General features: G+C 47.5%; 1 protein-coding gene across 1 annotated transcript in view; it reads left to right on the top strand.

Annotated features, from left to right (window-relative positions):
• The first annotated feature begins 400 nt into the window (after positions 1-400).
• Positions 401-22,922, top strand: part of LOC139760268 (uncharacterized) — a 302,578-nt gene continuing 280,056 nt past the window's right edge. The window contains exon 1 of the mRNA XM_071683223.1: positions 401-566. The gene's annotated coding sequence lies outside the window, so the exon portion shown is untranslated. The remainder of the gene's footprint in view (positions 567-22,922) is intronic.

Genomic DNA, 22,922 nt, shown 5'->3' with positions numbered 1-22,922 from the left:
TTCCTTTACACATGAGTTTAATGAGGTAGATTCCTTCGTAAACCGGTCAGGTTCCAGTATTCCTCACAGCAGGCACGATCCCCTATTGGAAAGTGTCCGCCGGGTCCCGAGATATTTACGTAATTTCGTGTAAAATGGTACTACAAGTGATAACAACTGGTGGTTAATGGGAGGTCATATGGTCATCTGGCGTCTTTATTAAGCTCTAAGTCCATCTTGGGTTAGTCAGGACGAAAGCTTAGGAGGTATTTAGTGTCTATAGACATATATATAGACTGCCAAGTGTCTCTTTCCGGCAGAAATGTGTGTGATAAGCAGCTGGTGTATGGGGAGGAGGACAGCCCTTGTAACAGCTGCGGAGCGGGGGTGAGGTGCGTACGGCCGCCAACAGTCCTCAGTTGTGTACGAGCAGTGCCCGCGGTAGGATACGTGCGCTCGTGGCTGGTTGTGCTCAATTAATATATCTCAATAAGTGTGGATAAAGTTAGTGTGTGTGAGGCTAGTGCGGATACAGAAAGCGAGAACTTTACCGATTCATTCCAAGTCCACCGCGGGAACTTTAGTAGGTAAGTATAGCGTTAGGGGAATTTGATTTTGCGGACCGGCGGGGCGGCGGGGTGGTGGTGGTGGTGGAGGAGCTGCTGGAAGTCCGCGTCGCTCCACAAGTCTGTGGTCTTTCTTCGCCACGTGAGGAAGCATCTGTCACTTGGACGCCATTTTGCAAATTTGCGCGCCAAAATAAGACTTTGTTACTGCAATCCTGGCTTATGGCTGACGGAGAAGCGAGTTTAAATCACCCATTCGTTCGTTTGGGCGAAGGAACACCCCGAGAATGGTGAGGGTGACTGGTAGGCGACGTGGTTGACTGTGATTCTTTTGTTTGATAACGGTCGGAGGGCTCTTCCCCCCCTGGGGCGGTAAATCCTTGGGATGGTGTTGGGTCAGGTCACCCATATAATGATCTGTGGAAGTCGCCGAAGAAGGACACAGGTGTGGTGATACACGTAGGTTTTATACTAGGCCTTATACCCGTCTTCATTATATAACACTTCATGGCGTTGGTGCAGGTCTGTGGGACTGGGAGTCGCTGGAAAGTGATAAAAACCTCGGTTAGGATGAGATAGGAACTTTTTATATATATATTTTCTTTTAAATGATCGTGTATAGAGTGGCCGTAAAACCGCTGATAAAGCCTTGTGAACAGTAGGGTGGACCGTCGCGTTTCTGGTCGCTTGTGGTGGGTTAACAAAGGCAAGGACTGCGGTTGTTGGATTTAACTTGTCCGAGGACGCCTCCCAAAACCACCCTAAGACCTGCTGAATGGTCCTAGACCATCAGGTTCTCCCATCCGTAAAGATTTGTCACATACCTGGGGAACCATTTCCCTGGACCTCACCGCACCTGCGTCGCTCGAGTCTTTATAAAAAGGACTTGTGATCCTTTCCTTGGGCCTCCTTCGCTACCAGTCCTCTTGTTGGTCAGGTCTGTTCTCCTGAAGCCTCTGAGTAAAAACGATTCTCAATATCTGGTTTTTTTTTTTAAAGCAAATTCCAGTCGACTGAAGGATAAGTGTTCAGCCCACTGGCACGAGTGAGTCTTTCTAGCGTTGTCTTGGCGTGGACGTGTACTCACTCCTCCCACCGTATATCCTATCGTCTCATCTTCCTTAGGTTGCTTATTTACACTACATAGTCTCTCTTAATTGCTTGGTATACCTATTAATTGATGCTTTCCTACACTGACCACCCCCTTCCCCCCCAGGTTACCACACTACTACGTCTTCCCCTTCCAGGGTAGGGGCCTGATAAAGCGTGGATGATGACCACCCAACCCCATCCCTCCCTCACTTCATCGCTTCACACCTAATTTTTCGTCGTCTCTAGATTTTAAGCTATTTCTCCCCCATGGACATCGGTCCACCACACCCACCTATACCTTCCACAAGATTGCCACTTGAATTCCAAGCCATTCTCCTCCTCCGGAGTATATTAAACCGCTTAATATACCGGTAGTCACCCATTCTTGCCATACTGAGCCGTCTATGTATTACGCCAGAGCCTCATCTAAGAGGTAGGGAGTCGTAGGTTTATTTTGACTGAGTACGTGACAAGTACGCTTCGGAGGCACGTTTTTAAATCACCTTAAGTGTTGGGGTAGGATTCACGTATGCTTGGAATGAGTGTAGTAGAATTATGATCGAACTGATTCTAGAAACTCGTAATTCCAATGCCAAGTTGCCTTGTGCAAAGGAGTGAACGTTGAATTCGGAATGAATTTGTAGGTGTTAAGTCCTGTATGTAATCGGATTAACGCCTACATACCTCTTATATTGCACTTATTTTTAAGGTTATCTAGGCCAGTAATCTAGAACACTATATATATATATATATATATATATATATATATATATATATATATATATATATATATATATAAGCGTTCTATACGTAGGGGTTGTCTGAAAAATTGGCAGTTTAACGTATGGGTAATTGAATGTGGCAGGAATGCAGGCAGTTTCACTAATGTGGCACTAGGGTTAAAGGAAATCAGTCTGTGCAGACGCTGGTGTCGAACATTAGCACAGTTTTCACCACCCAGCGTGTCAAATGCTCACCATAGCATTCTTAGGTGACACTGACAGATCTCTGAGAGGTTGCTCTTGTATGGCAAACAGCCCGACAGTCTCGGGGTCTTGATGAAGGCCCTCCGATGTAGACCGCGAGTAAATGAAGCGAGAACAAATACCACCACACCTTGTCAGACACCAGATCCTCGTCAATCGTGAGATAAATGAACTTGTTCAGGGTATATTTTTGTCAGGCGTACGTTCAACCTGAGTAAGAGGTTCTGGTGGTCTATTTGCATATATATGTAATGAAACTGATGAACTGCTTCGTTGAAGTATCTAGTTTCCGTAGCCAATAACCCATACTGCTGTGAAATGGCCATATTCTGGTATATACGTGTGTATACTCTCCATACCTCGCATATAAAGTGACGAACGTGGCGTGACGAATCTTGCTCTAATCAAAGGCCATCTTGGGTGAAAGGAAGGCTGTTGTGTTATATATATTATTGTCTCGAAGGATGTCCGTTACCATGTAGTTTGTTTATTGATGTCGGTGTAAACAGTTTGATTAGGGAAATATAAAAGGAAGCTAACTTTTTTTTAGTCAAAATTGCCTAGAGGTATATTGATGTACACCACGACTGGGATGTATTTTAATCTCGTTCATTTGTAATGGACCTCCCCCCCCCCCCCCCCAACAGGATAGAGGATTTAAATCTTGTTCGTTACGTGTATTGTGACCTCTGTCTGTCTCCCTACCCCCAGACAGGATAGGGGAAGAACTGTGAATCAATCCTACCAAGCCAGACCTAACTCACTAACCAGGTTACATCACCCGCTTCCTCCCCAGCGACCCCTCCCTCCCCTCACCCCCCCTCAGACCAAGTGCTACACACACGATCATTACAGTCCTTCACTTTTATCGAATTTCTCGGATATACTAAAAAAAAAATGGCCTCAGACGTTGTTATCGAAGCGGAAAATACTTTTTTTTTCATCCCGGAAGTTGTAATTGAAGTATTTTTATTTTGCCGTTATTAATAATGCGTTGTTTGGCCCACTATCGTTTTATGGGTCTTCGTGCTTTGGGGAGCCGTGTGCCTTATGGGGTCATAAACCACTTTAAGGATGATTCTCGATGTTGACACAGTTTTTGAGGTCTGTGACGTAACCATTCCACCTTGGCACATCTCATTGTTCCTGACTTAACAGGTTTCTTGATTGGCCTCCGTGTTCGTACATAACCCAGCATATTTCGAAAGTGAAATGTATAGCCACAGCATATATACCACACGGGGGCTTAACAGTACACAGTGAAGATAAGATGTTCCAAGTTCCTTCATTACGTAGAGGAAATAGCCATTACTTCTGGTTACAATGTCTCCCCCGAGACCCATTTAAACCACACCCCCCATCCCGTAAATTCTCTCCGCCACACTACTGAAGTTTGTTCTTAACTTGGCGTGCTAGTACAAGGCGCAGACGCCCGCGTTCTTTTATCTATTTCCGTACCCATAGGAGGAAGGTTATCTCTAGTGTCTGTGGTCTGTACAGTGTCTTGTCTTATCAGGCCGGGGCTTTGGACTGGCTTCCTCTTGTGAGGGTGGATGATGTGGTGGTGGGGGGAGAGTTGGTTCTCCTCTCTTCTGTGTCCCTCCGCGCATGTTGGTCTGCGACCAAGATTCTCCTTGAGGGCTTGGTCCGCTGGGGTGTTTGATGCTGCCGACCCCCCTGTCATATGTTATCTATGGGGAGGATTAGGTTCCCTGGGCGGTGGTGCAAGAGGGAGGGAGGGGAAGGTGGTGGAAGACCAAGTGTCTGTTCCCTTGGACCATATAGTCGCATCTCCCTTGAAGAAACTTCAACTTGTACAGGGGTGTGTTAGGTCTGTTGTGTTCTAGTGCTGGTTCTCTTGATCCATACTGGTCCCAACCTCTCGTAGGGGGAGGTGTTATCGTAACGTGAGAGAATAATCGCCACAGCACTTGAGGAAAACGCGGGATTTGAGGCCTATCGCACGTACTGTGGGCACTTGATGAAAACGCGGGATTTGAGGCCCATCGCACGTAATGTGGGAAGAATTAACGATACGTGTGTTGTAGGTTGGTGGTGTTAAGTTTACCCCCTTCCGGCCCCCCTCTCCTTGTTGAATGGTGTTGGAAACAGCCCTGTTGCTGAGAGAGAGAGAGAGAGAGAGAGAGAGAGAGAGAGAGAGAGAGAGAGAGAGAGAGAGAGAGAGAGAGAGAGAATATACGAACTCCCACTAGACCATGAGTAGTGAGGCAGGAGTGAGGATTGCCTCTTAATCATTATGGAGTGATTTAAGTGACCATAGGAGCTTAATGAAGATAACCTTAACACGGGAAAAGTGTTTTATGATCGACGGGAATGATGAGGATAAATGGTGCGTTCACGTTTCAAGGCTACGGTGGTAAATACCCCGCGTTCAGCTACATTTAATTTTTTTTTTTAAAATGATTGAATTATTGGCAGCTGTATCTGTGTTATTTACCATGTAAAACTTTGTTTTTGTGATGCATGACTTGGAATGTGCCAGAGCCAGGGGGTTATGTAGAAGTAGATTGGAAATCATGTATTTGGCTATTAGTTCGTGTTAACTCCCTTATGTCCTGTATCTTCTGTAACCCCCCCCCCCCCCAAAAAAAAAGGACGTGAAATATTCACTAGAAAATAGTGTTGTGGGTGGTGGCTGGGGGCGGGGGAAGTGTTTGTGTTCATGAATTCCTCTGATGTAAAAGAGGTTTGTAACCTTATTTGTTGAACTAAGTATTTTTTTTTATTTGTATTTCAACTTTTTCATAATATTCCTGCTGAAGTTTATTGTAGCCAAAGAAAAAAAATGAATTTGTACCACAGTGTGTTTATTGTGGCTGGGTCTTAACACACTCTCTCTCTCTCTCTCTCTCTTTGTCTGCAGCCGTCTACACACAGCTGTTGCTCCTACCCGTCTGTATATCTTGCCTCTGAACTCTTGTTAACGTGAAATGCGACACCTCTGGGTAGTTAACTTGGTGTGTGTGTTCACTCAAGCCATCAGACAACGCGGGTGTTTGAAGCCCATGTACCCTCGCGCGAGGCCGGTCAGATTGTGGGGCTGTGAAGTGGTTCGTTTGGTTTCCTTCCCACTTAGCTCTTTAAAAGACGTTTGGTTTCCCCACATCTCTTTAAAAGACGTTTGGTTTCCCCACATCTCTTTAAAAGACGTTTGGTTTCCCCACTTTGGTATTTAAAAAACGTTTGGTTTCCTCACTTAGGTCTTTAAAGACGTTTGGTTTCCCCACTTTGGTCTTTAAAAAACGTTTGGTTTCCCAACTTATCTCTTTAAAAGACGTTTGGTTTCCCCACTTTGGTCTTTAAAAAACGTTTGGTTTCCCAACTTATCTCTTTAAAAGACGTTTGGTTTCCCCACATTGGTCTTTAAAAAACGTTTGGTTTCCTCACTTTGGTCCTTAAAGACGTTTGGTTTCCTCACTTTGGTCTTTAAAAAACGTTTGGTTTCCTCACTTTGGTCCTTAAAGACGTTTGGTTTCCTCACTTAGGTATTTCAAGACGTTTGGTTTCTCCACTTAGGTCCTCAGAGACGTTTGGTTTCCACACCTAGGTTTTTAAAGACGTTTGGTTTCCCACTGGGATTTTAAGACTCCAGCTCTTAATATCCATTATAGTTCATCCCTTCTCTTTATACCAGAGGCTGAACCCTATTTGAAATCGCAGGGGCAATACGGAGCAGTGGATTCAAATTACTTTTATTGTGGTTCCATATGGTGAAAGAGGCGAGCATCGGTTTGGAAAGGTATTGGTTAAAGTAGGTTTAAAAGGAAAGGTTGCTGAAGTAGGTCATAAACGCCAACACATACGGAATTTACTGTAAGCATGGGATTAGATACCTATAAACAGATACAACACTATATGGGCCAGTAAAACGTTTAAAGTTTCTTGTATTGTTACGGTATGCAGCAATGCTGAACCTCTTGACGTAGGTCTGTGGAAGGAAGAGGTGTTTGGGTGTTGTGGCGCCACTGGATGCTACTGTGCGATTGTGTTGGCAGAGGTTTCTTGTCTATACGTTATCATCCCAAGCGAATAATTCATAACGATACGACTAGTGTTTGAGCCTCCTGACGAGTTCTAGGGATACCCTGCCCCCCTTTTCTTTATATGTGGGTGGATCGTACCGGGGGGAGGAGAAAAAGAGGGAGGGGTTGGCCAGATTAGAAATAGGGATTTCTGTACCTGCTTTGCAGGTGTATGGATGATACACTGGATGCATGTTTTTGATACCCGAGACTGTGTGTGTGTGTGTGTGTGTGTGTGTGTGTGGTGACTTCCAATAGCCAGGACTCCTTTCCGAGTGACCAAGAGTGCGATCCTTCCCCACCGAGTCCCCCTCAGACCAGTCCTACGGTTGGCAGGATTTCCATTCGTAAGGTTGACCGGTTTGGATGGTTTCAAACAGGGTTGGGATCAACGCATCCTGGGAAGGAGGAGGAGGAGGAGAGGGAGGCTGGGGGTGAACTCTAGCTGCAGTGCTGGTTAAACTGGTGCGCTACAATCGGTAGGTTTTAATGATATCATGGCTTGGATGCGATAAGGCGATACGAATGTTATCTTTAGATTTTTTTTTTGAGTGTGTGTGTGTGTGTGTGTGTGTGTGTGTGTGTGTGTGTAGATGTTGAAAAATGTAATTTTTCATACCGGTGCAAGACAAAGCGGCCGCCAGATGGCAGGGTGACCTTGGGCTGCGTGGAACATGGTCGGGTGGTGGTGGAGGGGTAAGCGTGTGTTGCTTGGCGGCGTTGGAGGCCGTTATGCCCCGCTATCCCCCCTTCCCCTTCCCCTCCTTACCCTCACACACACCCCCCATTAAAAAAAAACCCATACGGACGCATACAAGTGTTGTTAAAGACCGCGCCCCCCCTTCCATTTCCCTCCGCCCCTTTCCCTCCTCCTCCTTCCCCCTGCGGACGGGCGCGTCCATCACGCTTGGTCCCGAGTGAAACTTGGGTGTGTTTTTTCCAATCGTCATCGTCGAAGTGTTGGAGTCATTAATAAATGGTCGTGACTCACTGCGAAGTAAGACTGGTTTGAGGACGGGAAGGTCGGTCGGTCGCCGTAGGAAGAGAGAGAGAGAGAGAGAGAGAGAGAGAGAGAGAGAGAGAGAGAGAGAGAGAGAGAGAGAGATTCTCGGGAGTTCGGCATTTCCTCCTCACGAACGTTTAAGAAACCAAGTGTGGGCGGGAAAAGGGGCATATGTTCCCAGTGCCCTATTGGGGTTTTACTCGTGCCCGCTCGCTCGCTCGCTCGCTCTCCGGGTCTTGCTTAGAGAGAGAGAGAGAGAGAGAGAGAGAGAGAGAGAGAGAGAGAGAGAGAGAGAGAGGCTCTGCTGGAGTGGTGGTCGGACGATAAGATGATAATGGACTTTGAAATATAGTTGGTTCGGGTTGGATGGGTTTGTTTTCGTTGAAAGGGTGGGAGAAAACCCGACATGCGGTTTTGAAGTAGAACGAGGCAGTCAAAAGACTCTTTTAACTCCAGGGGCAAAAATAAATCAAGTCCCCTCTATGGAGACGGTGGCTACGTGGGATTCTTCCTCCCTCCTCCTCCTCCTCCCACACCCTACTACTGTACTATAGACTGCCACTCTACCCCCGCCTCTCATGACGCATCCCATGTACAAATCCCACAGACACGCTCACTCACTCACTCACTCACTCTGTGGGTGTCTCGCGTTTCTGTCTTTCTCCTCTAATGAGTCATGACTCTCAATACTGAAGCCAGTTAAGATACTGTTGGCTAACTGTAGCTTAGTGTGAGAAGCACAGATAGGTTAATGTAATGGGGGTTCCCATGGAGTGTGTTGGATATGGCTTATTTTAGGGGGAGGTTTAGTGCTCCTACTTAGGTTTAGCGATGGAAGGACTTGCTTGTTCATAATCTGGTACTTCTTTCTGCTCGATGAAGCTGAAGCTGAGCTGCTTTGGTGACAAAAATTACACAATATATATGTATAGATAGTGCTTTCGTCTTCCTCCATCAGAGCTGTGGGGGATCAGCCCCCTTTACGTATTCCGTCTTGGGGGGGGGGAAAGGATCCGACTTGTTTGGTGTTCAGACTCTGGGTGTTAAGATTTAATGGATTGGGACATCCGGTGTGGGTGCACGAGAGCCGTGTGCTGTGGTGTAACAGGGAATGATGATGAAAATCCATTTTACGAACAAGAATGGAAGGGGAGTGGACTAGGGCCTCTTTTGACCCCATGCAAGACTTTTCTATTTACTCTCTCTCTCTCTCTCTCTCTCTCTCTCTCTCTCTCTCTCTCTCTCAAGTCATGCCGTCTGTACTTGAAACCTTTTTTTTAAATCGTATACATTTTTGCACTTTTCCCCATTCGGTGACTTGCTTCTTGTCACCACCAAACTCGTATTTTCCCCCTTATTGTAATCTAAGCCTGTTTTCCAAAGGCGCGCACGCGCGCTCTCTGCGAGATCTCACCTCGCCGGATATTTTGTCTGGATGATATCCTCGTTAATCCTTATCATCCGCTGGTACACTTCACCCACACTGTAACCCAGTGTATGGCTATCCATATGGAAGTCGATATGTTGGACAAGGGAGGTTGGCAGTGGTTATGGCTGGTGTGTACACGCCCGTGTTTCAATTGCCACAATCTTAGTCCCGGGGTGTGAGAGAATTCAACGTGTGTGTGTGTGTGTGTGTGTGTGTGTGTGTGTGTGTGTGTGTGTGTGTGTGTGTGTGAGAGAGAGAGAGAGAGAGAGAGAGAGAGAGAGAGAGAGAGAGAGAGAGAGAGAGAGAGAGAGAGAGAGAGAGAGACCATCTTGCTTTTGTGCACAGCCTCTGACGACCCGCAAGTTTCCCACGGGTTCTGAGAGAGAGAGAGAGAGGTCGACGTGTTTTTCTCCTTGCGTCATGATCGGGTGGTGGTGGTGGTGGAGTGTGTGGGGTGGGATAACATACTGATCTGGGAGTTGTATATTGGTGTTTAGTAAGTGATGCTACAGCGTATACTCCGTCCTGATTGATCGTCTTAAAGAGGGTCAGCACTTATTTGTTTGATGTCCTGAGGTATATGTATATGTCTATATCCAAAGCAAGAGAAAAAATGTTACACAGTTGGCTCCACCAGCTGGCATGGGCCCACAGGTGGTCACAAGTGTTTGAGAAAAGGACGGAGATTTGCAGCTGGTCTCGAGTGCCGTAGGAAAGATGTGTGGAACCGGGAGGCCAAGGGTGCCTGGCTGGGTGGAGGGAGGAGGGAGGGGGTCAGAAGTGCCTTGGGTGGTGGTGGGGGAGGGAGGGAAGGGGAGATCCATTAGGGGGAGGGAATTATGACTGACGTGGTGAGCTGTACAGTTATTGATAATGATAAAGTAATTATAGCCTTCGACAATGGTAATGTGATTCAATATTACTAAAGGTAATAATAATAATTATTTAAAGGTTCACGTATTAACTGCAGCTTGTGGCTGATATATTGCCAAGAAAATAGTGTTAATGTAAGTGGGGATGATGGAATAAACTTTATTTCATGGTGGAATGGCAAAGGGAACGTAACACACACAATCTCTCTCATAACTTAAGGTTGTAAGTATTTTAAACTTATAGTTTGATGACCTCATAACCCCACGCGGATTTTAGGGATGCGCGAGACATGATACAGCACACGTAACAAACCTGAGGATAACGAGTGATAAATGTGATTGTGTGACGTATTACAGACATGGGCAGAGGGCCCCGTGTATTAAGTGCATGGATGGGGCGGTGGTCGGTCGGTCGGTTGGCTCAGCAGCGTGTGTGTGTGTGTGTAGACCACTTGCATCAAGTTACAGAGGTAGCGCTATGAAGTCCCTATGTATTCAGCATGTAGATATGCTCTACTTACAGCATGAGTCGGTGTTCACACGTAATACGGACGGTGGAGTAATACATGTGAGTCAGATGGGTGTTGGGGAACACGTCGTGTGTACGTGACCTTTTCTACGATGGTGAGTGAATTGGTGGAGGGCACCCCTTTCTCTACCACGGTATGAGTTGATTGGAGCAGGGCACCCCTTTCTCTGCCATGGTTATTAAATTGGTGCAGGACACCCCTTTCTTAGCCATGGTGTGAGTAAATTGGAGCAGGGCACCCCTTTCTCTACCACGGTTAGTAAATTGGTGGAGGGCATCCTTACTCTGCCACGGTGTAAATTGGTGCAGGGTACCCCCTTCTCTGCTTTGATGCGAGTAAATTGGTGCAGAACACCCCTTTCCTCTGCCATGGTGTAAGGGGGATTGGTGCAGTATCCCCCTTTCCCTACCGTACGAGTGCATTTGTTCGGTTATACCTCCTTTTCCAACCATGGATATTGGTGATCTGCTATGAATACGTCGTAGATCCCGGCCTGCCAAACTGCTTGCTTGCTTCCCTGCTTGCTTGCCTGCCTACCACGTCCTTCGTCGTCAACCCTCCCACAGGAATTTCCATCGTGTGTGTATTCGTCAGGAGAGCGTTGGTGCCACGAGGCGTGTGATTCGTGAGGAGCGTGGGAAATGGACGGCGATGAGCCTGTGGCGAGTCCAGACAGACACAGACACCAGGAGATGAATGGCTTTCGTGCACGCCTTTACCTCGTGTGTGTATCTTAAACGCTGCTCGAGACGTGATATTTTTTTTTAGTCTGAGAGCTTCCTTTCATGAATTGAGAATGGTGTGATCATTTTTGTAATCGTCTGGTAAAAAGTCCCTCATTTTTTTTGATCCATTGTTTAGCGTCTTTGAATTGAGATTCTTTAGTAAGACTGTTGCAAAACGCGACAGGAAGTCTGAGAGAGAGAGAGCTGAGGTCAATGAGGGATGCTGTCTTGTACTTGTTGATCTGCAGATACGACATGCGAGAGTACGCTCGAGTTGTGGTGGTTGTGGTGGTGGTGTGGAGTGTATGTCACTTGATATCTTGACTGGTGTCCTTGATGCCCCCTCCCCCCCCAGGCGATGACCTCTTGGACGCACTCAAGGTCAGTTTGGTCGGCTGGTGCCCCCCGCCCCACCCGCCCCCCACAACAAGTAAGTTTATTATCCAATATGGGCCCCCACCCACCCCCCCTCTGCCGCCGGGATGCGCGCCTGCGCACGACGGTAGTGGTAGACAAGGGCAAAGAAGCAAGTCCATCGTCGAACCTCTCACGTTAGATGGGAGGAGCCCATCGTGGTTAGGATGTAGGAGGTCTTTGGAAGCCCCGTGCACTACCCCATCTGATTTTTACAGCCCTGCTCTCCCTCCATCTATATGGATATATCTAGGGCTGTCTCATCTCCGTCTGTATGGATTAGGAATTTAGGATACTGTGAGTATATCATAGATCAGCCAGGTCTTCTGTTTTTAGGGTTTTCGCTTGGAGTCCCCGTAATTTGTCATTTGGCAGATAGCAACGTCAGTGACCCATGAGATCTTTGGTTGACTGGCTTTTCCAAGTACTGTTGTACAACAGATGACCTCGTCATAGACCATCAGGTCTGTTGATTGGCTTTCCCAGATACTGCCCTTGTCATAGACCATCAGGTATACTGATTGGCTTTCCCCAGGTACTGCCCTTGTCATTGACCATCAGATAACCTGTTAACTGGCTTTTCCCAGGTACTGTCCTCCAGTAGATGACTTCGTCATAGACCATCAGGTCGTCTGTTACCTGGCTTAACCAAGTGCTGCCCTTCAGCAGCGAATAAAGTCATATACCATCATATCTTCTGTTACCCGCTTTCCTTAAACCCTGCCCTCCAGCAGACATAACCTTGCGCAGGCCATCAGGTCTTGTTCTGTCTGTTCCCCCCGTACTCCCATGTATCCCCCTAGGCTACACAGTTCCGTGCGTGGCTGTAAGGGTGGTAGAGCATATGCAGGTTAGAGGCGGAACCAGCACGGGTTTAGTGACGTGGCATACCACCCCGCGTGTTGTATAACCCTGGCTAGCCACCTTCTCCCGATCTGTATCGATTCGCAGGGCTTTGGTTGGTTGGTTGAGGTAGATCAGATTTTCCCTCCACGCTCTTTAATGTCCAGTCTCGAACATTACGTATATGGCGGGTTAGGGTGTGTGTGTGTGTGTGTGTGTGTGTGTGTGTGTGTGTGTGTAGCCACTGCGTGTATTACCGTGGAGGTGTAGGAGGGTCGTGATTGGAAGGGAGAAGGGTAGAGAGGGGTCGGGAGAAGGTGTAGGGGGAAGGAGCTTGAAGGGGAAGGGAGGGAAAGGAGGGGGTGATGAATGATGTGTAGCCACCGTAGCCCGCCTGGGCTGCGGGGGCCTGTGACGTAACGCGGCCCTGTTGCCAGATGCACCGCTTTGTTTTGGCTCTGGCCTTTGTGCCGACTTTCAGGGAGACTAGTGTGCCCCTCCAGCCCGTCCAAGCTTCGGGGCTGCGACGGTGCCATTGTACTCTCAATCCGAGGTTGCGACCTGGTGGCCGCTTGAACCTCTCTTCTTCAGCATTGTGTCACTGCGACACTTTGGGGTGTGTTCAGCGTCAGGTCATCATACCTTGTGGGCTAGGCTGTTGTGGCTCTAGTGATTGGTTCCGAAGCGAACTCATACAGGGCGTCTTGGAGAATATTAATCTTTATAGGTGGCCCTTGATGCTGGTCTTGTGTATTGATATCGTAATCACTATTTTTTTTCCTCTCTCTAACCTTTTAGTAAATCTTGATACATGTTTTTTTTGTTCGTATGGATCTCTCGTCTTCTTAAATGTAATAAATGGAATCCTGTAAAGCTCTTCCTATTTTTTTTTGATTGGTTCTGAACGTAATGTTTTTACTCGGATCTTGGAGGGCGTGTCGTGTTACGGGACTGATATATACTTGGCGACGTGTTTGAGAGCACGTTGAGAAGAACTTCATTTTCGTACGATTGTACCGCTTTGGGGCACGGGAGCATGACCTGTATTGCGATGTTAGGCGCATGGTAGTGCTTTAAGGTCCTCATCGTCGTGGTCGAGGGCTGTACCGTCGTGGTCGAGGGCTGCACCGTCGTGGTCAAGGGCTGTACCGTCGTGGTCGAGGGCTGTACCGTCGTGGTCGAGGGCTGTACCGTCGTGGTCGAGGGCTGTACCTTTGTGGTCGAGGGCTGTACCTTTGTGGTCGAGGGCTGAACCGTCGTGGTCGAGGGCTGTACCTTTGTGGTCGAGGGCTGTACCTTTGTGGTCGAGGGCTGTACCTTTGTGGTCGAGGGCTGAACCGTCGTGGTCGAGGGCTGTACCGTCGTGGTCGAGGGCTGTACCTTCGTGGTCGAGGGCTGTAGGGTCGTGGTCGAGGGCTGTACCTTCGTGGTCATTGACTGTACCGTGTTGTTCGAGGTCCCTCACAGTTTGTAGAGGGAGGTACAGTTAACAAGCTTCGAGTGCCCTGGTCATGTACCTACACAGTGAACCAGACCAGACAGGCTGTGGGGAGGCTTATGTGGTGGACCTGAGGGCTCCGGCTGCTTCCAACAGCTTGCTCGACCACCGACGACCCAACCAAGCAGCCTGGGCTGGTGGGGGTTGAAGACTCCCTCCCTCCCCACCATCAGTAAACCTTCACCAGGTGTTCACGAGCAGCAGGACAGTGAAACAGCTGGGGGAGGGGGCTGGTGTGGTGTAGCGAGAGAGAGACAGACAGGTTTTGGGTTGGGTTACAGCATGACCAGCCGGATGGAGGCATTCCCCACTCCACGTAAAGTCAGTCTCTCTCTCTCTCTCTCTCTCTCTCTCTCTCTCTCTCTCTCTCTCTCTCTCTCTCTCTCTCTCTCTCTCTCTCCGGAAACCCATGATAAGTGTCGAGTTAAATCCTCTCTCTCTCTCTCTCTCTCTCTCTCTCTCTCTCTCTCTCTCTCTCTCTCTCTGCTGCAGCTGTTTGTGACGAGCGTCTGCTCCACAGGACGAAGACACTGGTACAGAATTGTCTCGTGCACCTTTGTCCTATAGCTCCATCTTTGTGTGTGTGTGTGGGGAGACGTTCTTAACAGTAAAACGCAGGAGTGAATACATGATTGGAGGAGCTCCATACTTTGCGTCATGTGCACGCAAGCTTTAGACTTTGTCTATTCGAGACTTTCGGTGCAAGCAGGGTGCATGATCCTGCATATTGATGAGGGGAAACTGAATTTTTTATGCTGTATGATAACACGCTTGATTATACATCGCTGGTTTCATGGTGTAGCCGAATGCACAGCAATACGTTATGTTGATCTGTGTACGTCAACTGGACATTGTGATGATGTCACTTATGTAAACCACCTCCCGTTTGATTTTGTTTACAAACAGTCCGATCTCAAGAGCCTGAACTAGCTCTCAATGCTAGATGGGTCTGGGACCAAGCTGGCAGCAGCCCCTTCTCTGCATCCTTGCTCATCATAGTTCTTGGGAACTTAATGAGTTTCGTCTGTGACTCGTTTATATAGATTGATATTTTCTTGTTTTGTGAGTGGAATGGGTTGGAAACGGTTAATGATTATTGGCTGACAAGGGCGATAGGGAAAGCTGTTAATGGCCACACACACACACACACACACACACACACACACACACACACACAAAAGAAAAAACTGTTTTGAATGCGCCAATTTTATGGTATTGAACAGCCTCGAAGGTGGAATTGAAATCACTTCAGAATCGTCAGAACGCTGGTTCACTTTGGCCCATAGAACAAAAAGAACATCATGCAGTAAAGGTATAGATACATGTATAAGACCGTCTTACAACCATTTGGGTTGTAGCGAGATGTGAGAATATTTATTTTAATTTTAACTCGGGGTTTCGAGAGATGGGAGGGAGCTGGACAGATAAACTGTTTCTTCGCCTCAAAGTATAACAGGAAGAGATAAGAGAGGTAACGAGATAGCTGCCACTGATAATCGTATCTCTGACGCTCGATAAAACACCGACAACCAAGCCTGCGATAGACATTTGTTGATCAAGCCTCAATAGACTGTTTAAGACTCGTCGGCTCGAACTGTTGTGTGTGTGTGTGTGGTAGTAAGAGGGCCTCGGAAGTCATTGTCAGGTAGTTAAAGGCGGCGGAGGAGGAGGAAGACCCACTTAAAAGGCCAAGAATAGGGAGGTGAAAGATAGCATCGGTGTTATTATAGGGAGAGGAGGAGGAGGAGGAGGTCTATAGGGGGAGGCGGATATCCTGTGTTGGTTGATGATGGCCTGGCTTCGAAGTGGAGGGGGGTTCCTCGAAGCGAAGCAGCTCTTGTGTCGACGGGTGGCAATACTCTCTACGCTGGAGGAAGGAGTGAGTAATTACCTAAGACAAGTTCCGTGAAGGTAATGAGACCTGATGATTGCAGTAATTTCATCACTTGGTGAAATTACTAGTATTTTCTAATTACTGCTTTAAATACGTACGTGTTCCGTTAGGGAGTGGGAGGGGGCATATAATTATATTTTATGGATGGCTCACGAAAGTCTTTTTGGATTCATTCTCGTCCTTACGTACGTACTTTACATATGCGCCTTTTGTTTTTCAGGGGCTATTCTGTATCCCCCACCACACTCAACCCTGTCACCACGCTCCCTTGGTAAGAAGGGCCTGGTCCACAGCTCGAGGTGTTTGATTCTCTCTCTCTCTCTCTCTCTCTCTCTCTCTCTCTCTCTCTCTCTCTCTCTCTCTCTCTCACCACTTAAAAAAAAAAGCACGTAATTTGTATGACACTTTCTTCTTAACCAGGATTTCTCCGCGGGAGGGAGCGTTACGTATTATACTTTGCCCTTTGGCAAAATGTCGACGTAATTTTCCTCCCCTTCCCTCTCCCTCTCATTCCCCAAGTTAGGTCTACAACTGCTCACAGAGTCTTTTGTGTCGGTCGCACCACTGATCGCGCGGCACTGTCAATCATGCTATCTCGTGGTGGTGAGAAAAGCGGTGTAACAGTGACTGAATTAAGAGAGTAGGGAGAGGAAAGTGTATGATAGAGGAGGGAAGAATTGAGAGAGAGAGAGAGAGAGAGAGAGAGAGAGAGAGAGAGAGAGAGACTTAGGGAGTGTGTGTGTGTGTTTGTGTGTGTGTGTGGAGAGTGAGAGGCGGTCGACGGAGCCTTGGAGGAAGCAGAGGTGTGTGTGTGTGTGTGTGTGAGCGAGTGCAAGTCACAGGTATTAGTCGAGCATTAGCGCAACCAACTAGGGCGGACGCTGAGGTTTGCAAGACCGTGTGGCGAACACACTAGCTGGCTCATGCTTGACGTGGCCTCCAAGAGCCTGAATGAGAAGAGGAAAGACAGCACGGAAGTCTTTCCCCCGAGAGAGCTGGTGTTGGCGGTGGTGGCACAGATCAAGAGGTGCTGGTGGTGGGTTGAGGAGGTGGGGCGGCGAGAGGGTCGGTCGGTGGCCGTACCGAATCCAAGGCTGAAAAATCGCATTTCATTAATTCATTAGGTATACTTCAAGTTCCCTTTTGAAATACGGGCCATATAATTACCATTTTAGGGCCGTGGGCTACTTAATTATTCGTAATGGTTGAGGGGGGGGGGTCTAGCCGTGTGTAGAAAATGTAAGAGACGTCTCTATTTACCAGACACTACGCTAAGTAGAATAGTTCCTTGAGTTAACTTGATTTTGCTATGGAACGTGTTTACTCTTTTTTTTTATTCGAACTCGTAAAATATCTATCTGTAAGATGCAGAGTCTATCGCTTGAAAGTGACGGGGAAGTTGTTTTTGATATTTTGGGTTCTACACCTTGGCAGGTTAGCGACAGCACCTCGCTGTGGAGTAACCAAAGCTGGACCTGTTATAATACAGGTGGCTTCGTCCGCGTTTCACACCAACTGAAAGAACAATTTGTAAGTTCTCTTTCTTTTTTGGGAGTCTCCACCAGCTTCTCGTGCCCCTAATGTCGGTAGCTGTAATCTATTCAAGCCAGGGTGGGTAGTGATTTCAATTTTGTGACTGCTTGAATTGTATTTCCACTCGCTCTGTCGTACATGAGCTGACGGGAGTCGAGGACTACGTGCTTTGTCGAAGGTACACGATACCAGGAAAAACCCTCCAGTCACCGTGGTTGATAGCACGTTTTGCCCCGTGACAAGGCCTCAGTAACCGTAAAGGAGCAATAACGGAACAAATATCTTTTTGAGTGTTCCTCTTCCGTGCTCCCACTCCTGTGGTGCGCTGGTGGCGCTCCGGCGGAGGTGGTAGGAACAGTGCTGTGTTAGAATATGTATCGAAGGCTATTATATTCTCGGCGGTAGTCAGGTATAGCCTGATCCCTGCCTGGGTCTAAAGACGTAAGCTTTGTTCGTCGTGGAAGAACGCAACTGCTTTAGTCTTAGACCATGGTGGGAGTGTAGGGTAGGTTAGAAGACCGAAACCATCGTAAGGTATACGTAAGGTAAGGTAAGGTCCCTGACCCAGCTGTGTGGGGGGTAGAAGACCTCCCAAACCATCGTAAGGTATACGTAAGGTAAGGTCCCACACCCAGCTGTGGAGGGCAGAAGACCTCCCAAACCATCGTAAGGTATACGTAAGGTAAGGTAAGGTCCCTGACCCAGCTGTGGGGGGTAGAAGACCTCCTAAACCATCGTAAGGTATATGTAAGGTAAGGTAAGGTCCCAGACCCAGCTGAGGAGGGTAAAGGCCTCCAAAACCATCGCAAGGTTACGTAAGGTCCCAGACCCAGCTGTGGAGGGTAGAAGACCTCCCAAACCATCGTAAGGTATACGTAAGGGAAGGTAAGGTCCCAGACCCAGCTGTGGAGGGTAAAGGCCTCCGAAACCATCGCAAGGTTACGTAAGGTCCCAGACCCAGCTGTGGAGGGTAGAAGACCTCCGAAACCATCGTAAGGTTAGGTAAGGTCCCAGACCCCGCTCTGGAGGGTAGAAGACCCCCAGAACCATCGTGGCGTGTGCACTATGAGACAAAAAAAAAAAAAGATATAAACAAAATGGTGTTATGTTCCTAGTTTGTTGCTACGCGAATTCCTTGTTGGCAGGCAGGATAGATATAGATATCCATGATATCCAGTTATCTATATTTTTTTTCATCTTCAAAACGAAGAAAGACCATTGCCAAGGAAGTCTCACTGTGAATGGGTTGGGCTGCCACCTCGTTGAACACCCTCATCGTCCTCTTGCCACTGTATGATATAATGGGGTTTCAGATGGTTCGTGATGGGTATTGGTTTAGCTTTAGATGGTTCGTGATGGGTATTGGTTTAGCTTGAGATGGTTCGTGATGGTTTTTGGTTTAGCTTTGAGATTTGGGGATGGTTGTTCGTTTAGCTTTTGAGTTTTGGGAATGGTTGTTGGTTTAGCTTTAGCCTGGTGATGGTTATTGGTTTAGCTTTAGATGGTTGGTGATGGTTATTGGTTTTAGCTTTAGATTGGTGGTGATGGTTATTGCTTTAGCTTTGGGCTTGTGACTGCTGGTGGTGTGGTGGCGGTTATTGATTTAAGCTTAATTTAGCTTCCCTGGTAGTAGTAGAGCGTGTGGCAGTAGCTGTCGCTGTAGGCTTGATAGAAGGCCACATTGACGGAACACATTGTCGGTTCTATAAGAAAGAACACGACACAAATATGGCACGTTTGAGGGAAGGCTGGATTGAACACACGACCCCCCCATCAACCTTTGGCAAGTGGTGTCGCGAAGGCGAAACGCCTTCACGTCTTCCACTTGGAATCGAACCCGTGTGTGTGTGTGTGTGTGTGTGTGTGTGTGTTATGTAAAGCTTACGTCATGCAATGCATAATGCGTCATCAGACTGGTTAAGGGCCGGCAACAGGCTGTGGACTCGTTAAAGGGGGGGGATGGTAAACATGATTATTCGCTGTTAAAAATAGACACCGTAATCATCTTGACACGTAAAAGTGTTGGATGATTTTTATGTTTACGTGGTAATGATTCTCGCTGGCAGTTTAAGTGAAAGGTTCAGGGTTTGTAATTAATATGGGAAGGCTATGTAGTCTGTTTAATTATGAAGCCAGGAGGTCTGATAACTCGTTTGGTTTTGTCGCCGTGCAGTTTAGCCTTGTTTTACTTACAAGGGGATAAGAAGGGGAGTGGTGGCGCTCTGAGGGTCGAAAATCGTGGTGTTAAAACCTGTATTTTCTTCCCGTGGGAAGAAGGAGGTATTGTTCGCCTTTTGTCATAAGTTGCTTATTACACCCGCTCGTTAGGAAGGTGCAAGAAGTGGCTAGTCTGCTGTTAAAAGCTCCGTTGTGTTTTGTGTTCCCTCGTATAAAACCTTAATGTTTTTAAGTCTTGATTAGATTTTCCTTTTTAAGTAGTAGTTTAGGTAAATTTTCTTTATTTTCTGTAGTTTTTTTTTTGTAACGTTTTGGTCTTGTGGATTTGTACTGCCATAAGTGGATTTGTACCGTCATGAATTCAACGAGTCGCGCTTATGTATTTGGAGATGCGTTAATGTCACAGTAATTGTCATGTCTTGCCCCGTTACCTTCTCGGCCGCTGACGTGTTACAAAGTGTTACTAGGGACTTATCAGCTTGGCCTTGGTAAGACAAGGCTTTATACCTTCCGTTACCAAGCCGCTGAGCTGTTACAGATTGTTACCTTGGACGTAACTTAGTGGGGAAGACGAGGTTGGTGTTACATCCTGGCCCGTTACACGAGTGAAAGTCTGAGTCAAGGTCACAAGCCTAGTGTGACTACAGTCTTACCTCAGTGACGTGTTCTGAGAGGTAGCTTCGCCGTTACCCGCCCACGTAACGCTCCCAGACGTAACGTAAATGGCTAATGTATAAAGTAAGATTCCTGGGGCTGAAACGACGCTCGTATGCGTAACGTAGGTTGATGTATACATACGTATGCATAAGTATGAAGTATCCTGTGTGTATGATGTATCCTGCTACTGGACGGGGGATCTAGGGCTGAAATGGAAAGTGTGGTGTTACTGTAGTGGTCCCTCCCATGTATAGACGATAGGTCGTGGACCACGAAGGTTGGTCTGTGGTCTGTAGTGACGACAGGTCGTGGACCACAAGGGTGGTCCGTGGTTTGTAGTGACATGTGGATTACAAGGGGTGGTCTGTAGTGACGACAGGTCGTGGATCGCGTGGATGGTCCTTGTCCTGGTACGACGACAGGTCATGAGCCACAGGGACGACAGGTCGTGGATCATTAGCGTCCTCCTCCTCCTCCTCCAAAACACTTTTTTAAGACGACAGGTCGCGGAGGGGTAACATGTGGTGGGAGAGGATGTAGTAGGGAGTGTTCCGTCGAGCCAGCGACACGACAGGTCGTTCGTTGGCCGTCGTGTGGAGCCACGCTGCCGGAAGGAAACGAGTGGTGGTCGTGTAGGTTAAGGGGGGGGGACGCGACGCGCGCGCGACTAATTGGCTTCCTCCCTGCCTGTTACGCCGCTGGAAGAGCCGTTGAAAAAAACGACCGTTTTTGTCGTCTCTCTCTCTCTCTCTCTCTCTCTCTCTCTCTCTCTGTCTCTCTCTCTCTGTCTCTCTCTCTCTGTCTCTCTCTCTCTCTCTGTCTCTCTCTCTCTCTCTCTCTCTCTCTCTGTCTCTCTCTCTCTCTCTCTGTCTCTCTCTCTCTCTCTCTCTCTCTCTCTCTCTCTCTCTCTCTCTCTCTCTCGTGGTGGAAGCCGAGTTCATTGTTCCGTTTTAAATTTGATTTTTTTTCTCCTAATATGATCCTGGTAACACTAGGGGGTATAGTTTTTTTTTTTTTTTTTCAGGAAATGGGTTTGGTTTTTATACTAATTTAGTCAATTCCCTCGACTGCTATTAATGACATGGGGGTACCGATTTGTGGTGTGTTCGTATCCAGGATGATTAATTAGAATTAAGATAATCTTTCGTTGTATTAACGAATTTATATAGGGGATAGGGGATTAAGAATACTTCCCACGTATTCCCTGCGTGTCGTAGAAGGCGACTGAAAGGGGAGGGAGCGGGGGGCTGGAAATCCTCCCCTCTCATTTTTTTTTTTAATTTTCCAAAAGGAGGAACAGAGGGGGCCAGGTGAGGATATTCCAAAAAAGGCCCAGTCCTCTGTTCCTAACGCTACCTCGCTATCGCGGGAAATGGCGAATAGTTTGAAAGAAAAAAAAAAAAAAAAAAATATATATATATATATATATATATATATATATATATATATATATATATATAATTTTTGGAAGAAAATTGAAATGGTTCATTGTCAAGTTCCCAAAAAGTCCATTTATGTGATTACGAATTTACAGTAGTATTTTAACGACTATTTTCCCCATCTTTCTTTCATACTTGTTCGCCGTTTCCCTCGTTGGCGTGGTAGCGCCGGGGAACAGACGAAGAAATGATATGGCCTCGTTCGCAAACACGTTCATCTCCTGTTGTACGTAGCTCCCGACACGCGTGACGAGAATGGTATTTCCCAGGGCTAACAGTGGGTGGTTGGGTCGTTAGCAGAGGATGACTGATGCTTCTGGTGCCTGTAATTAAGGCAATTACACGCTTATGTTTTTCTTTCCCCATGACGCAGTGGTTAACGTTCAACTTATCTTTTATAGGTGGGGGAAGGGGGGGATGTGTGTGTGTGTGTGTGTGTGTGTGTGTGTGTGTGTGCGCGCGCGCGCGCCACGGTTGGGATGTTGGGGGGGGGGGGGGTGTTCTCTCTATTCTTTATGTTCAAGTGGACTTGGAAGGTGGGGTCTGGCCTTCATGTTCAAGTGGACTTGGAGGGTGGGGTCTGGCCTTTGTGTTCAAGTGAACTTCGATGGGTGGGGGGTGGTTCTCTGGCCTCCTTCTTCAAGTGAACTTGGAGAGTGGGTTCTGGCCTCGCGTGTTCAAGTGAATTTGGAGGGTGGGGTCTGGCCTTCGTGTTCAAGTGAACTTCGATTTTTTTTTTTGGGGGGGGGGAAGGGTGGGGTTTTGGGGTGTTCTCTGGCCTTCGTGTTCAAGTGAACATGACGAATTACGGGAGGAGGAGGGAGGAGGGGGGACCGAACCTTGGCGTTCATGGTCAAGTGAACTTGAAACTTGGTGAGCCATGGCTTCCATTGCTCGGCCTGGAGGACCGCCTTGAACTTGGGTGACTCCTGGCCTTCCTTAAGGTCAAGTGAACCTGATGAACTTTAGCGGCAGCTTTGGCGTCCATGTGTGAATTGAACTTCATGGACGTATTAAAAGACGCCCCCCCCCCCCCCCTCCAACTAGCTGGACCACTTCTTTCACCTTACGTTGATCTTCCCTTGCACTCTGTCTGTCTGTCTGTCTGTCTCTCTCTCTCTCTCTCTCTCTCTCTCTCTCTCTCTCTCTCTCTCTCTTTCTCTCTGACTCCAGGTCTCGTTCATCGAAGCCATGTCAGGCGATGGAAGAAACGACACTTTATAATTCCCTCTCTCACACAC

The sequence above is a fragment of the Panulirus ornatus genome, chromosome 36 (genome assembly GCF_036320965.1).
Source record: "Panulirus ornatus isolate Po-2019 chromosome 36, ASM3632096v1, whole genome shotgun sequence".
NCBI classification, from domain to species: domain Eukaryota; kingdom Metazoa; phylum Arthropoda; class Malacostraca; order Decapoda; family Palinuridae; genus Panulirus; species Panulirus ornatus.
This window is presented reverse-complemented; position numbering and strand designations above follow the sequence as displayed.